Genomic DNA, 16,971 nt, shown 5'->3' on the forward strand with positions numbered 1-16,971 from the left:
CTGTATTATTTTGTTGACATTCCTGCAATTCAAGTAAAAGGTGTGCATAATGCTTTCTTTCTCCAAATTGTGTTTTGAGAAAATCGCTAAGTTGATCCCAATTGTCGAATTCCTTAATAGAGCAAGCGAATTCCGCTTTGCCCTCAAGTTGAGAAAGTATGAATTTAAATAAAATCGATTTTTGAGAATCCGGTGCTAGTCCAATAGCATTATTGCAATTATTAATAAAATAATTTAATTTTTCGCGTGTCCCATCAAAAGGACTAATGAATTTGAATAAATTGCTAATTTGTAACTCATTTTTTTCATGTTTAATTTGAGATTCTTTAACCGACATGTTTAATTAAATAAAATATTCACTTATAAAATTTAAAATGTACTACGGTGTGATAGACGGCCACCCAGATTGTATATAAATTTGATGCGATAAGCTACTCGACAAAATGTTCTCGGAACCTAAGATGATGTAATTAAATTAGAATGTAGATGACAATAACGCTCTTTAGTATAATATTTATGCAATAAACTTTGGATAAAGTATTGTTAGACCTCACACCTTGCACTTTCACTGTAGTTTTAAGAAATATGTCTATTTAATATCACAGTTATTATGGGTTTTGCACTTTCACACTTGAAATATTTAAAATTTGAAGACTTACAGGACCACGGCGATATTCACGGAAAATTCAAATCGAGTCATAATTGGCACAATTTATGGTAAATCGTTAGGTACCAGAGGACTCGGCGTTGATGAAGAGAAGACGATTCAGCGATGTTGGAAAGCACCACGTAGATAGTTATTTCTTTCCGGTATAGCAGGTCGAAGCTTGTTAGCAGTTCAGAACCATTGGATTCAGGCGGTCACTAAGATTTGTATAGTACTCTGGATTAGTACTATTTTGTTAAACACTTATTAAAACCAACCAACACAGATATTATTTTCACTTTTGCACTTTTTGGTATCACTATAACTTTTCACTTGAGGCGTTTACCGCGGATTTATAAAATTTTAAATCCCACCGCTGCCACCATTTGTTAGACGGAATATTAAAAACGAACCTTTAAAAAAGAAATTTATTTAGAACTAGAAAATATAATTGAAATGTATGAGTGGCTCAGGATTCGTAAGGAGATTGACTGCCTTTATATTTTATTAAGTGACGCCTTGGTCTTAAAGTGCTGACGCTAATGTTATGTCTGCATTAAAGCATACATATGTGCATATATAACAGCGCGCACTCCGACACCTGAATTCTACATCGTGAAGTTAGTTCTAGGTGGCATGAAAATCGATAACTATGTTCAAGTTGTTTATTCTAGTATATTGTTTTTATTAATAATTAATTTTCTATACTTGTTTATATCAACCTTAAATGTGTTTATACTATCTTTGATGTTAACTATTTGTTAAAATTTGATTTACATACTTTCCATACGCCAAATAAGTATAACTTCTAACGCGTGTACATAAGTACACACACTCTTTTTATTATTCATTGAACCAATGACAATCAAAGGATGATTATGATATTCAATTTCAAAATCATATTGAAATCCAGTACCATTAAATACCGACCAATGAAATTAACGCATGAAATTTCGACGGCACGTGGTCTGCATTTCTGCATTATGAATTCTTCTCGCCTGCGATTGTTCTGGCGTTTCTATAGTGTAAGTGTTTATTACAAAAAACTACATAATATAAGTACTAAAAATCTTCTTCGGAATTTGTGATTGGCTCGATGCCAGTCATCATCGCTATCGCTGATCTCACTGTCCGAACTCTCCTCGCCTAGGGATATAATCATTTCCCGAACATTTTCTTCTTCAAGCTGGTCTTTCTCCCAATACTCCTGCTGTAATCTTTCAATGTGATTCACTTCTTTTTTCCAGTCGGAAGGTGTGATGGAATTAATCGCATCTCTTGTTAATTTTTCTATTTCTTTTTCTAACTGACTAAAATTTTTGTCTGCCACCATTTGCTTCACTAGATTCCAGATATATTCAATCGGATTTAAGTCACAGTGATGGGGTGGCAGACGTACTATTGCCTGACCATGCTCGTTCATTAAATCGTCGACGACGTATTTTTTTGGAGGCTTTGTCCTTAAAATTATCGGGTACAATTCCTTTTGCGTCATATTCTCGTCAAACGGAATGTTATTATCACGCAACGAGTTTTGCATCTCACCTTTGAGAGATCCACTCGTGGGTGCCTTTATTGATTGAGTCGAATGGTAAGGTGCATTGTCAATGACGACTATACCGTTCGGCGGTACGTTAGGTAGCAACTTTTCTTTGAGCCATTTCAAGAAATTATTCGTATCCATTGTGAATAGTTTTTCCCATATTTGAAAAAACTTTCACTGTCCCACTTCAAATGTCCTACGTTGCAGCAAAAACAATATTTTAACGTAACAGCAATAACAAAATAACAATAAAAGTCCAAACGTAACAACGAAATGTTTGTAAATATACCACGAAAACAAGTAAACGCGTATCGGCAATGAAAGTGCTAACCGTACTGACGCGCCGTGGCAAGCGCGGGGAGGTGAAAGGAGAACGGGGCGGGAGGTTCGCATTTCTGCGAGGTCTCGAGATAATGTGACCGGGTTGTACTTCTAATATTTCATGATAATCGGTTGAGTAGTTTTCGCGTGAAATAGTAACAAACAAACTTACATTCACAGTTATATATTAATAGAGATAAGTGAAAATTTGTAATTAGCTGTAAGTTTTCCGAATAGAATAAAAATAAAATAGTTTGTAATCATTTCTGAAAATGCGCCCCGTTTACAATGGCCTCTTGGCGTTGTGACAGGGTTGCACCCTGATCGTGACGGAGTCGTGCGCGTTGCCGACGTTCGTACTAAGGCTGATTTTAGTCTCACGCTCACCGTCAGCGCTCATAGCTCAGCGCTGAGGCTCAGCGTGGCTCGTTTTAGTATCATACTGACCGCCTTACTGTACAGACGACGACCAAAATGCAGAGTGTATTAATTATTGCTGCTTTGTATTATCTATCCCAAAAAAATAAAAACCGGCGGCGTTCATCCATTAATTGAGCAGAGAGCCGTTGCAGGAGACTTTGTCTTGTTATATGGCAGTTTGAGGGTTGACGAAAGTAAATTCTTTAATAACTTCCGAATGTCAACTAGAACTTTTGACGAATTACTGGAAAAGATACAGGATAAACTGGTCCATTGTAGCTTACGACGTGTACCTATACCACCGATGGATAGACTAATGGTGACTTTAAGGTAAGAATGAAAACATATTTACTCGTTTTATCATTATGTTTAATTATAGTAAAGTAAGAGAACAACATATTTATTATTATAATGTTTCATAAGGACAGATAAAAAAGAAAAATTTTATTATAAGTAGTAATTGAACACATATAATTATTTATTCATCAGTAAGTCTCGCTGTTTGATAACCAGAGTAACCAGGATTCGCATTGTTGGTATCGTACTCTGGGTAAGCTGGAGTCTGATAATTGTATGATGATGCATATCTTCTCGCGTCGTTGGAGTAAGAGCTATTTGAGCTATTTGATCTGTTGTAATTTCGAATATCCATGGCTTCTCGTAGCACTCTCGATCTAAACTCCAGCTTTTGTCCTACATCAAAACTTTTTAAAATTGGACCCAAAGAAGCGAAAAAAGCCAGGTCGTCAGCGGTAAGATCTGGGGTTTGGTTACTTAATAAAGTTAATAATTCTTTTTCAAATGGAGAACTTTCTGGATTTGTTTTCGGGGCCCTTCTTTTTCTCTTTTCCAACCAAGGTTTTTGTGTTGATGCTGAATTAACACCACGGTCAATCTGCTCACTGTGTTGAGTGTTTGAAAAAACTTGCTGCATTAATATATCAGAATCTTGAGTATTTTCTGAAGTCCCCATACCATCCAATGTATGTATCTATATTTACTGAGGGTGAGGGAAGGGAAGAGTCATTCAGTGATTCATCAACTTCATTCTCAACTGTTGGAGCTTGGAAGCTTAATTCGTCATAATAGATGTACTTTTTGTATTTTGGTGCAGCACTTCCAGAGGGCGTTTTTTTAATTGCGTTCTTTGTTCTAAAAAACGCGTCCCGGGCTGTTTTCCACCTTTGTTGAACCAGTTTTCCTGAAATAATAAAAACATTTTTTTTAGATTTCTTGCTACGGGTCGAACATATACAGATTTGCAGTATTCATTTAGGATGGGAATCGCAACAATCAGTAAGATCGTGGACGAAGTGTGTAAATTTATATAGGAAACGCTACACGATGAATGTATACCATGAAATACTCCTGATATGTGGCAAAATATTGCTAACGGTTTTCTACAAAAGACCAACTTTCCAAATTGCATCGGAGCTATTGATGGCAAGCACATCCGAATCGTAAATCCAACCGGTGGTGATCAATATTCTACAACTATAAACATTTTTACTCCATAGTTTTGCTAGCTATGTGCGATGCAGATTATTGTTTTACATATGTAAACATTGAAACATATGGAAAAAACTCGGACTCGACTATATTCCAAAACAGAACACTATACAAGAGCCTTGAACAAAACACTTTAAATATTCCAGGAACAAAGCCGCTGCCTGGAACAAATACTCCAGTTCAACATGTAATTGTGGGTGATGGTGCGTTTGGAATATCAAATAAAATTCTGAAGCCAATGCACGATCCAATATGACCCACAAGAAAAAAATATTTAATTATAGACTGAGCCGCAGTAGACGATACATAGAATCGACATTTGGTATCATGTCAAACAAGTTCAGTGTTTCATACACCTATTAATGTGAGTTTTGATGTTACAAAGAAAATAGTTAAAGCATGCTGCGTATTGCATAACTTTATAAAAATTCGAGATGGTTATCGTATTGAAGACACACTTACAATTGAGGGTATGGTGGACTTGCCAACTGTACCTACGAACAGGTCTGGACATGCTCTGCGAGAACATTTTGCCGAGTACTTCGTGAGGTCTATTGGAAGCGTGCCCTGGCAAGATTCGTGTATATTTTAACTTGAAAAGGCTTTGTCCTGTAGTGTTGGTATTCAGATAATAAAATAAGAAAGTAAACAAACCAAGTTGTTGTTTTTCTTCTCCTGAAATATTTTCGAACAATGCGTCCACAATAGCCTCCCAGGCTTTGTTTCTTGCATCTTTATTTTTGTAGAGTGGATCGGATGCATCCCACAATATCTTCCTCAGGCGTACCTCATCGATAACTCGACCTGTATCCACTTCGCGATTTCCCATGACTGTACGCGCTGACGACGTCCGCTCCGCTCGACACAAGAACGCTCACTGAACGCAGAGGCGCTCGTGCGATCGTCAGCGCCGACAGCTACGCGAGGCCGACGCGCGACGCGTACGGCCGCGTAGCTATCAGCGCTGACCACCGTTCAAGCTGATAGCTACGCGTTCTTTAAAAACGCTTCCTAGAAGTCCATATATCTCGGACATCAGCGCTGATGGTACGCGAGCCGTCGGCGTAAGACTAAAATAAGCCTAGAGAAGAGCGGTATGCTCAAACGACGTTTAATAAAACTATGTCCGTTACCTACTCAATAGTATAATCAGCATAAATAAGTTTAGTCGTAGTTTATTTGGTATTTTATTTGTAGTTTTTTTTATTTTACTTTTTCATTTAGCAGTTTTCTCTGTACTTGTTTATAGCAACTATGCCTTATTTCTTTTGAAGAGGTTCCTTCAAGGCGGGGGGAGGGGGGGGGATGTTGAGTTTCATTCAAAATTCGTGCCAATTTGTGGCTTGGACACTACAGATAGTTAATTAAGCTGTCTGTGTATCGCTTTTTTGCATTCCTTGCTCAAGTCTCCTTCCCTTGGACAATCAGTACGCCGCTCGCCGTTAGTTAAGAAACACCTATATTTGGTGTCTGTAAAAACCTTTAATGGCCGCCCTAGTGTGACGTGATACATATAATCTATCCTAATTAAATAATACAGGAAGAATGCAACCAACTAATAAGTAAGTTTAGCGATAGTTTTTACAAAGAAATTACCGAGATTTAAATATGTCCAGCATGGCTTAGCGTGGGAGGAACTTTGGAAAGGTCTATAAGAAGATTAAAAAACACGGAATCCGAAGATATTCAAGTTGATAATTCCATAAAAATCCTTGAAGATCAAATAAAAACCTCAAACGGATACCTTATCATTATCAAAGCATGAGATACATCACTATGCGGTGTCTTATGGAACGCTAGCAGCAATAGCAGTAGCAGGTATCCTGTTCGTTGTGTGTTCCAAAGCGACGTGGACGTCTTCAAATCTTACCAGGCGATTCAGTCTGGTACAATCGGCCAAAACATGTGCTAGTGGGAAGGTCTGCGTCCCAGAGCAAAGCCTTACACTGAACACTATGTTCCTGAGTCGCCCTTGCCCGAGCAGGGAGCGTGTTCAAGTGAGCAAGTGTGCGAACATACTATATATATATCAATGGTTAAGTGCGTGTCTTAAAAATCAACATCGCCAATAACATAAAGACACTTTATTAATTTTAATACTAGAAATTAAGTTGTTTAATAATAAATATAAGTATTAAATTGTTTACTAACACCTCATTAGAATTAAGAAATAATTAATTTCACCTTGTATTGTTCTAACACGCATCTTATCGTATTCATTTTTATGTGCCCGCGGGAGTATATATAATAATTATTTTAATAAAGTAATTTAGGTCGATTAGCTATTCGCCCAATCAGCAATGTTAACTGCGTAAGGCGGCCGCTTGGCGTTGAGTTCACTCACAGCAGCGTCCGAGTGCTTTCATTCCTTCCGTCCACTCATCATCATCAGCCGGAAAACGTCAACTGCTGGACAAAGGCCGCCCCCAAACATCTCCACGACGATCGGTCCTGCGCTGCCCTCGTCCAACGTATTCCGGCGATCTTGACCAGATCATTGGTCCATATTGTGGGGAGGGCCTACCAACTCTATCCGCTCATATATATCATTAATTTAGCAGCAATTAAATAAATTCATAGTCAAAATAATCCCAGTAATTTACTATCTAATATGTTACTATCGGTCAGTCGCTGTGAAAATGAAATACATTTATTTCATGAATCCAGTATCTTCTTCGTCTAATACGTTTTTTTATTCAAGTTTTTCTGTATTATATCTAAACCCAAAATCTGCAATAAATCTTCCTCGAAATTTTCATCTAACTCGTCTTGTAATTGTAAATCCATGGCTACGTCGCTACACTCTCGCCTTTCACATGATACTGGCAAAGCTAATGTAGATTGCAGCGTCGGGTGTGGTGTTGTGTATGTGCACGGCACACGTTAGGTGTCGCCACACTTGAGGTCCTATGTTAAACTTATTTTCCTTATGAAGGTCCCAAAAGATATTAGCACCTAATAATAAATCGATTTTAGAAGATCCACAAAACTTAGGGTCAGCAAGTTGGACATAGTTAGGAATGCCTAAATCCTGAATACGCACCGTAGCATGAGGCAAGTTATCCGTAATATTTGGTATTATAAAGCAATTAATACGCGTGTTAAATTTATTGTATAATGAATGTATATGTATGTCACAATGTTCTTTTATATTTAGTAAAAAGTTGCCTAAGCCAGACACAAACTGATGGCAATTTTTTTATTTGTAGCTTCCAATTCTGTTTTGAGCTTTATTACTTATGAAGGACGATTGGCTGCCACAGTCTAGCAAAGCCCTCAGAATAAATGTTTCATCATTGTTTGTCACCTTGACCAATGCCGTGGAAAAAAGGGCTTGATTGGTGGAGACAGCAGACATAGCAACTGAAGTAGAGGGGCCAGATACCGTGGTGTCGACTAAAAGATTATTTGAGTTTGATTGTTTACCCATATTTCAATTATTGTTAATACTCGTTTCTATTTTTTTCATTTGTATTTTGATCTATTATGTGTTGTGAAGTTGGATGTTTGTGTAATAGAGTGTTATGTTGCTTGTGATGTACCTTGCAACCACTCAGCCTGCACTGATAGGGCTGAAGACCGCCGCGAAGGCAGTTACTATATAGTTTGAAAGAAGAAACCTTTGCTATTCGGTCTTCTATAGGTAACGATTTAAACTTAGAACACTCATATAGTTTATGTTCTTGTTTGCAGATTAAACACCGTTTAATTGGTGAAACATCATGTGAGGACGCAACGAATGACTTATTATTAATTTTTGGAACACTATGGCGTTTATCAGTGGTTTTAAAAGATCTACCAGTGTTCATTGTTTCTAAAATTGTAGCGCGCTGGCGAAGAAAGGAATAAAACTCTTCCAATGTAGGTGAGTCTTTATTGCTCCTAAATTCTTCCCATTTCCTTGAGGTCACGGTGTCTAATATTGACGATGCCATATAGATAATAAGAGTGTCCCACTTGTCAGTGGGTTCACCCAGAGAATTCAAAGCACTTAAATTTTTTGTTAACATATCAATAATATACCGTATACCTGTGTCTGTGTCCCGTTGTTGTGATTCAATAGAAAATAGGCATTTTAAATGTTCATTTACTAGCAATCGTTTATTATCATATCGTTCACAAAATAAATTCCAAGCAATTGGATAATTGTTTGCTGAGGTTTCACAGAATTAAGTACACAACAAGCTGTGCCCTCTAAGAACGACATAAGGTAGTGAAACATGCTAACATCATCAATGGTATCGTTAGTATAGGTAGTCTCTAAACGAGAGCCACTTGCTTTGTTCGCCATTAAGGGATGAAAGTATTAATGGCGGCAACTTAAAATTGTTTTTATTGCTTGATTTGCACAATGAATCGGTCTTTAATGAATTCTGAAAATATTCCAATATTGATTCAGCATGAGCAATTAATTTAAAATAATTATTTTCAGTTCACTCGCGTTCCTACATTTGTTTATCAATGTCTTCGTCTAGTAATTCTATTTGGGACTGAACCTCTTCGAAACTACAAGATCATTCACGCATCTTGTTTAACCTAATGCTTAGCTCGTTTATAATTAAACTACTTGTATTCTTGCAGTCCATTCGAAGTATTAAATATTTTTCCAACCAAGTTAACCGAGCTCTCAGATTCCCCCTTCGTCTGATTAGTTCCTTTACATCACTCATTTTGTCGACGCCACAACGAATCACTCAAAGTTAAGTTTAAAGTTACAAAATAAAAGCAAACAATAAAATAAAAAAATAAAAAAAATAACTTACAGTTATTCCAGTGAGCACAATACTGGTGTTTTCCGATAACGAACCGGTTTGGCGGCGACTCGACAACACGTGCTCGTATGCAAATCGATTGATGGTGCTTCAGTTATTATTATTCTTACCAGCTTACTTCCACCGTTATACCCTGGAGTTGGTCGGTACTTGTGCTTAAATACTTGTATGATTGTAGTTAAATAAGTAGCGAACACTAAAAACACATGGTTGAAGTTGGTGTTTATATACCTAAAATTTGTAACTTAATTATTATTAATTTTTATATGAGTAATAGATACGCTATATAATTAATGACGTTTGATTGATTTATATGAAATAACATTTACTTTATCTCTAATATATAAAATTCTCGTGTCATGGTGTTAAACATTGAACTCCTCCGAAACGGCTTGACCGATTCTCATAAAATTTTGAGTGCATACTGGATAGATCTGCACAACATCTATTTATCATCCCCCTAAATGTTAAGGTTGGTCCACACGATTTTTTTTTAATTTTTGTTACATTTTCTTTTAAATTTTTTTGATTATGAGTCAGCATTAAAAATACATACAACTTCAAATATTCACCCATCTACGATCAACAGTTACTTTTGTATCGCGATTTTAATATCGGCAATACAACGTTTGCTGGGTCAGCTAGTATTTGATAAGAATTTAAACACGTTATTCAAATTATTGAGTAGTATTAAGTAGGTACGAGTTAAGTTAAAGTAGTGTGTCAAACTAAATTTTCACTGATGGAGGTTACAACAATATCGATGCAAATTAAACGCCTTTGACGGAAAGATAAATAATAGATAGGATAAAAGGCATTTATTTTCTCAAAATTGATTCCTTTAGAATTCTTTTTGATGTCATTTCTTATACTACTAGATACTACTACCGCTTCGGAAACAAATGGCGCTCTGAGAGAGAAGAAGCGGCGCAAGAAACTCTCCCAGCATTCTTTTTTTATGCGCTCTTTTCAATAAAAATATACAATATTGTACAGTCGCTATAAAATAATCACAATCTAGTCCCAGGCTGTCCGATCATTTAGATATTCAGCAGTGGAGTAATAGGATTTACGACAGAGCCATTTTTTTATAAAACATTTAAATTTATTTATAGATAATGCCTGAACAGTGGCTGGGACTTTATTGTAGAAGTGTATACATTTACCCTTATAGCTATTATGTATCTTATGGTAAGAATTATATTAAGGATCGGTCTCCGCTGCGAATTAGTTACAAGCAATCCCTTATTTCTAGTGTTATAATAATGAAAATCACTATTAAGAGCAAAAAGGTGACGATTTTTGTGAACATATATTAAATTTTCATAAATGTACTGACAATAAACAGTCATAATATTTATTTCTTTAAATTTTTCTTTGAGAGACTGTCTATAACCAAGCTGATATATAGCACGAACAGCTCTCTTTTGCAGAGCAAACACTATATCAATGTCAGCAGCATGACCCCATAGTAATATACCGTACGTCATGATGCTGTGAAAATAACTAAAGTACACTAATCTAGCGATAAGGCACTTCCCTCGGATAAATGGCTGCAGCAGCTGGCTGGCGAAATCCCGGGCTAGCGTAGTTATCTATTTTATTTGCCGGTCGATATTGTCATCAGTTCCTCATCACGTCGGGGTCACCAAATGAATGCGCCGTTTTAATGTGGTATATAAATAAGACTATAATTATTGTTGCAATGTATCGTTTACTTTGCTTTGACTCTTTGACAAAAATATTATTATTGGTATACTAGCTGACTCGGCAAACGTTGTTTTGCCATATAAATTATTTTTAGAGTTAAACCGTTTCTTGGACATTGCTTTATTTTTCTAAAATAAACGTAGCCTAAGTTACTCCTTATTACATCAGCTACCTGCCAATAAAAGTCGCCGGATTATCCGGAATAAACAGACAGACAGACAGACAAAAATTGTAAAAAATGTTATTTTGGTGTATGTACCGTAATAACTATTCATAATATACATTTAGTAAAAAACGGTCATTTCAATATTACAAACAGACACTTCAATTATATTTAAATGTATAGATAATTCACACAATATTTTTATAAATTATAGCCTATATGTTATTCTGGTGTGTAAGCTATATTATTGCAAAGTTTCATCAAAATCCATTCAGTGGTGTTTGCGTTAAAGAAGTTCAAACATACAAACTTTCACATTTATAATATTAGTAGGATGTAAACATAGTGCCACGTTGGGGCTTGGCGACGCAATGGCCGCTAATCCTTCATATCGCTCGCGTCATAGGCGCCGCGCTGTGACGTCAGATAGCTCGTTAACACCGACCTTCTGGAATACATTCTTCAATAATTAAACGTGTGCTCAACACCTGTTGATATAAACTCACATACATATGCAAATCAACTTAATTTTTTGCGTATTCAATAAACTCAACCCTTTTATTTATATATGAAGCCTAATTGATTCACCTTCATTTTTAAATAATTATTAACAATATTATGATTATATGCATAGTAATAATATTATACATGCTGTTGATATTTATATATATTATTAGTTTTGTAAAAATTTGTGCTAACCTTAGAAATAAGGCAACTTGCAATATGTATATATACTTGAAAATGTTAAATATCTTTAGAAAATAAAATGCTTTATTTTTATAATATGTTTTTATTTTACATAATTTAGAATAATTGGTAAATAAAAATAAAATGAATTCATGGTAAATGGTATAATGTATAAAAAATATGTAATTTATAATGGAAAAAGGTCTAGGAAATAAAAGGATTTATTGTTCTAATTTAAAAGTAAGAAAGGGGGCTTCCATAAATTACGTGAGGTGTTTTTTTGAATTGTCTGTCCCTCCCTCCCCCCCTGGTGAGATGTCGTGAGATTTTATTCAACCCCCTCCCCCATCCCCCAGTCTCACATGAGATTTTTCAAAATGTGGGTTCCTTACGTAAAAAGAAAAAATAGAATACTTAAATCGTAACTACTGTGATTAAAAAAAGAATATCTACTCTAATTCAGTCCATTGAGAATCATGCACGGTGTCAAGAGAGACTATTGGAAACAACTTGTTCATGTGATAAATGGATCAAAATAGTATATATATTTTTTGTTTCAATCAGAAAAAAATTGCGTGATATTTGCCGAGACCCCCCCTCTCTCCATCGTAAGATTAGATGAGATTTGACTCGACCCCCTCCCCCCCCCCCCTTAAACATCTCACGTAATTTATGGACGCCCCCAAACTAAATACTAATATTTTTATTTAGTTGTGTCAGTCACATTTTAAACCGTTAATAATCTATGGAAACAAAACACTATTAAAATTATTGTATGTTGTAATAAACTTTTACAAAAAAAAAATATTAATAAAAAAACCATAATAGTTATAGTATACAATAAACTATTTATTATTGATCATTACCAACACTTATTAACTAAAATAAATATACTACTATTTTGAAGGTTAAGTATCTCATGCTTATTACTTACTTGAAAAAAAAAAACAAAATAAAAATCTTATATTAATTAGTAATAAAGTTAGGTTAAAATATTTTTATTAAATATTAGTTTTAAAAATCACTTATTGAACATAAAAAATCCATTCGATAATAGCATGCTTCAGACCGAAGAATGAGTGTAAGACACTATTATTATGTGTGTGTTTATTTTTATCTTATATCTTTAAACGAGCAATTCTTGTATTTATATATATATATATATATCTCTGAATCTCGGAAACGGCTCCAACGATTTTCATAAAATTAAGTATGCAGGGGATTTCGGGGGTGATAAATCGATCTAGCTAGGTTTCAATTTAAAAAAAATGGTTTTATCCATGTTTGAATGAGAAACAGCTACAGTAACATTAGAATACAAAGGTAAATTTCGCCACTATATACAAGACTATTATAGCTCAGATGGGACATAGGGTGATCCGGAAAGCAGAAGACCCCGGCTCGAATCCAGATGTCCTATTAGTTTTTTTTTTGTTCAAGTTTTGTACATTCTTAAAAATCCGAGCAAGGCTCGGTCGTCCGGATATTAAACTATTATAATACCTAAAGTTTTAAATTGCCTAAGGGTGATTGCTTCCCAATCTGTGGTATCATAAAGAAAGTCATTTATGTTATTGAAATCTTTACTACACAATAGTATTTTACAATTCTTTTGATTTTCAATTCAGATTGTAAAACATGTCTTGTATATTTTCTGGGATCATGATGTAAAATCATATACATCACCCAACAAAAGACTTACTACACAAATAAAATTTGAAAAACAAAATTTTATGTACGATGCGGGATTGGAACCGACGACCTCCGGCGTTCCGTGCCGGTGCTCTAAACCACTGAGCTAACCGTTCGAGTACCGCTCCGTTATAAAATTCTGTTTGCTTTGTTCAACTCTAAGGTTGTGGCTTCATCTATAGGATCTACTTTACAGTTGATAACCTGCTCAACCCCAATATTTGCATATAAGGAAATTGACTTGAGATGTCCCTCTTGTAAATCTAAACAATTTGTTATGTTTTTAAAGTGATAACCACTCACTTCTATAATATAAATTATATTTAATTTAATACACAAATAAAATTTGTAAAATACTTACAACTTACACTTTAGACTTAACTTGTTATGCGTACTACCCGTACGCATACCAAGACGTTTGTTTCCAGTGTTAACATTATGATTATCGGTTTCTAGCAAATTTGCTAATGTGCTTAAGAACATACATAACATAATCAAGAAACTATTGCAATTATTTCAGGAACCAATTCAACAAAATTAACAATTAGTTTTTTGCAAATTTCATAATAATATCCATAGGACCATGTCCTTTGGACAAATATATGCCATGCATTGTCATGTGCCTCATTTGCTGCCTCTGTAAAAACTTGATGCTGTTGGTCCATCTCTACATCACTCCTCTGGTCATAATCTGGCATTGGAATATTCTGAGAGTTGGCTATGTTATTTAGGACAACAGATGCATTCTCTATTTTGCCAGCTTTTACTGCGTCATAGTGAAGAGCCCTGTGTTTCAACATACACCTCCAACGTGCTTACAGAACCCCAGTGCAACGCTCAACTGTATTTCTAACAGTAGAATGAAGTCGTGAGTAATATTCTTCAGGTGAATCCGGAGCAGCACTTAAGATAGGTGTCATCATCCATGGACGTTGTGCATATCCAGAATCAATTAAAATATGAAAATAAATAAAATAGCCTAGCAGTTTTTATAACAATGTCAGTTTATATAAATCTTTAACAATTAGTTTTAAATTTTTTAAGCATACCTAATAGCCAACAGAACTCTCGATTTTGTTCCAGTCCTTCTAAGGTGGACTTATAAATACATTGATTCCAAACACATGAATCATGTGAAGCACCACCAAATGATGCATCAACATGTAAAGTATTTAAATTAAAATCACAAATCTGAAAATAAAATAAATTTTTAAAATTTTCATCCATTTAACATGTTTGAACTTCTTTAACGCAAACACTACTGAATGGATTTTGATGAAACTTTGCAATAATATAGCTTACACACCAGAATAACATAAAGGCTATAATTTATAAAAATATTGTTTGAATTATTTATACATTTAAATAAAATTGGAGTGTCTGTTTGTAATATGGAAATAACCGTTTTTTACTAAATGTATATTATGAACTTACAATTTATAATATTTATAATTTTTGAATTTATAATTTAATTTATACATACACCAAAATAGATTTTTTTACAATTTTTGTCTGTCTGTCTGTTTGCTCCGGCTAATCCGGCGACTTTTATAGGCAGGTAGCTGATGTAATAAGGAGTAACTTAGGCTACGTTTATTTTAGAAAAATAAAGCAATGTCCAAGAAATGGTTTAACTCTAAAAATAATTTATATGGCAAAACAACGTTTGCCGGGTCAGCTAGTGAATGATAATTTTTCCTATTAAAATATGTCTCCTCAATTCCTCATGAACCATGGGTCGGATTATGGCCACATGTGTTCCATCAATGCACCCAATAATGCTTGGAAACCTAAATTAATCCATGAATCTGAAACCAGTAGTAATAAATTCGTCAAAATTGGATAACTTCTATTTCTAATTACCTATTAGTATTATGTAAACTACATATTACCCTTTCATAATGATTTCCTTCTCTCGCTGAGATGAAGGAAACTTTATATATTTTAGAAGAATATTCTCTACATTTAGTGCCTCAGTAACTTCATGAAGATACTTACTAAATGTGGGCTGTGACATATTAAAGAGATATGATGCACCTACATTCCGTTGGTATGACCCACTTGCATAAAAGCTTAAGGCTGCCTGGATCTGTAGTAAAAATATGTTATTTAGTCAAAATGTTCTATCTGGATTAATGTATCTAGAAAATACTATATATTTTATTTTCATAAGTATAATAATATGTTATAATTTTATAAAGGTTTTTTAAAAAGCAGTTTTTCGACGACTTTGCGGTAAATATGGCTGCAGTTCTACTAAAACCTGTTGAAATGCAGCCTTACTCAAACGAAAATTAGCCATGAAATCTTTGTCTGGCAACTGAATAGGATTACTAGCATCGCGTAAGTAGCGTCTTTCGATTTGCAAAAGGCTCTTTCTCCGCTCTTCTTCAGCAAATGCCAATAAAATTAAACGTGCCATAATTTTCAACGTATTTAACTCTCCAAGAAAAACAAAATCAAACTACAAAAAACTAAACATAAATTAACTTTAAAAATTTCTTAATAAAACAGGTTCGGTGTTAATCACTACTAGCATTTATAAAACACTACCATTTAGCAGTGCCCTTCACAAAATAATAAATGATTATCACTTTGATGTAAGTGGACATCAAAGTCACTTACACGCTTACACGATCGCAAGTATCAAATTATCGATACGAAAACAACTGTTATGTGTTACGGTGACTATCACAGTTTTTAAGTGCGAGCATGACGTCATCACAGTTGTCCACTGACGATAGTCAATACGGAAAGTGATGTTTGACAACTAATTGATGTACACTTCGTCAAGTGATCATCACTATAACCTGTCAACTGAGATACGCAATAGGCCTGCAGGACATTCAGCTGATGGTAATTGATACGCCCTGCCCATTCTTCTTCGAATTTTTTAAAAACACCAAAAATTCTGAGCGGCACTACAGTAAGCTGCGCTCGTCACCTTGAGACATAAGATGTTAAGTCTCATTTGCCCAGTAATTTCACTAGCTACTGCGCCCTTCACGGAAGAAATAGGCGTCGTTGTGGTACCCATACACTAGCCGGCATCCTGAGCAAAGGAGCTTCCCACTGGTTATTTTTAAACACCGACTGTTCCTAATTCAGTTTTGTATGAGATTGTAAATAAGCATTATTTAATATCATAAAACTATGGGAACCTTTCTGATTGTGATTTTAATCTCGTTTATTAAGAAAATAAATTCGACATAAGCTGTTAAAGCTGTCCTATACAACAATAGCAAAGAAATTAATATGATATTTTACAATAATTATAAAATGTGAAATTTCCATAAATGTAAATAATAAAACGGCTAAGTGTGAAATAAATACAATATAAACACAGACATCCTCTTTACATTGTATTCAGTTACCAGGGTTATTGCTATACCCAAGAAAAGCGAAATAAGATTATCCAAGAGGAAATTAAAAGATTTTGTCCCTGATAAAATAACTATGTACCATCGACAAAATTTATTCATATTCAATTTTGCTAATAATTCTTTTT

The 16,971-nt window shown here is 34.7% G+C and overlaps 1 pseudogene; it reads right to left on the minus strand.

Annotated features, from left to right (window-relative positions):
* Positions 1 to 13,957: 13,957 nt before the first annotated feature.
* On the minus strand, positions 13,958 to 16,565 carry LOC126973563 (putative nuclease HARBI1; annotated as a pseudogene).
* Between the last annotated feature and the right edge of the window lie 406 nt (positions 16,566 to 16,971).

The sequence above is a fragment of the Leptidea sinapis genome, chromosome 29 (assembly GCF_905404315.1).
Source record: "Leptidea sinapis chromosome 29, ilLepSina1.1, whole genome shotgun sequence".
NCBI lineage: Eukaryota > Metazoa > Arthropoda > Insecta > Lepidoptera > Pieridae > Leptidea > Leptidea sinapis.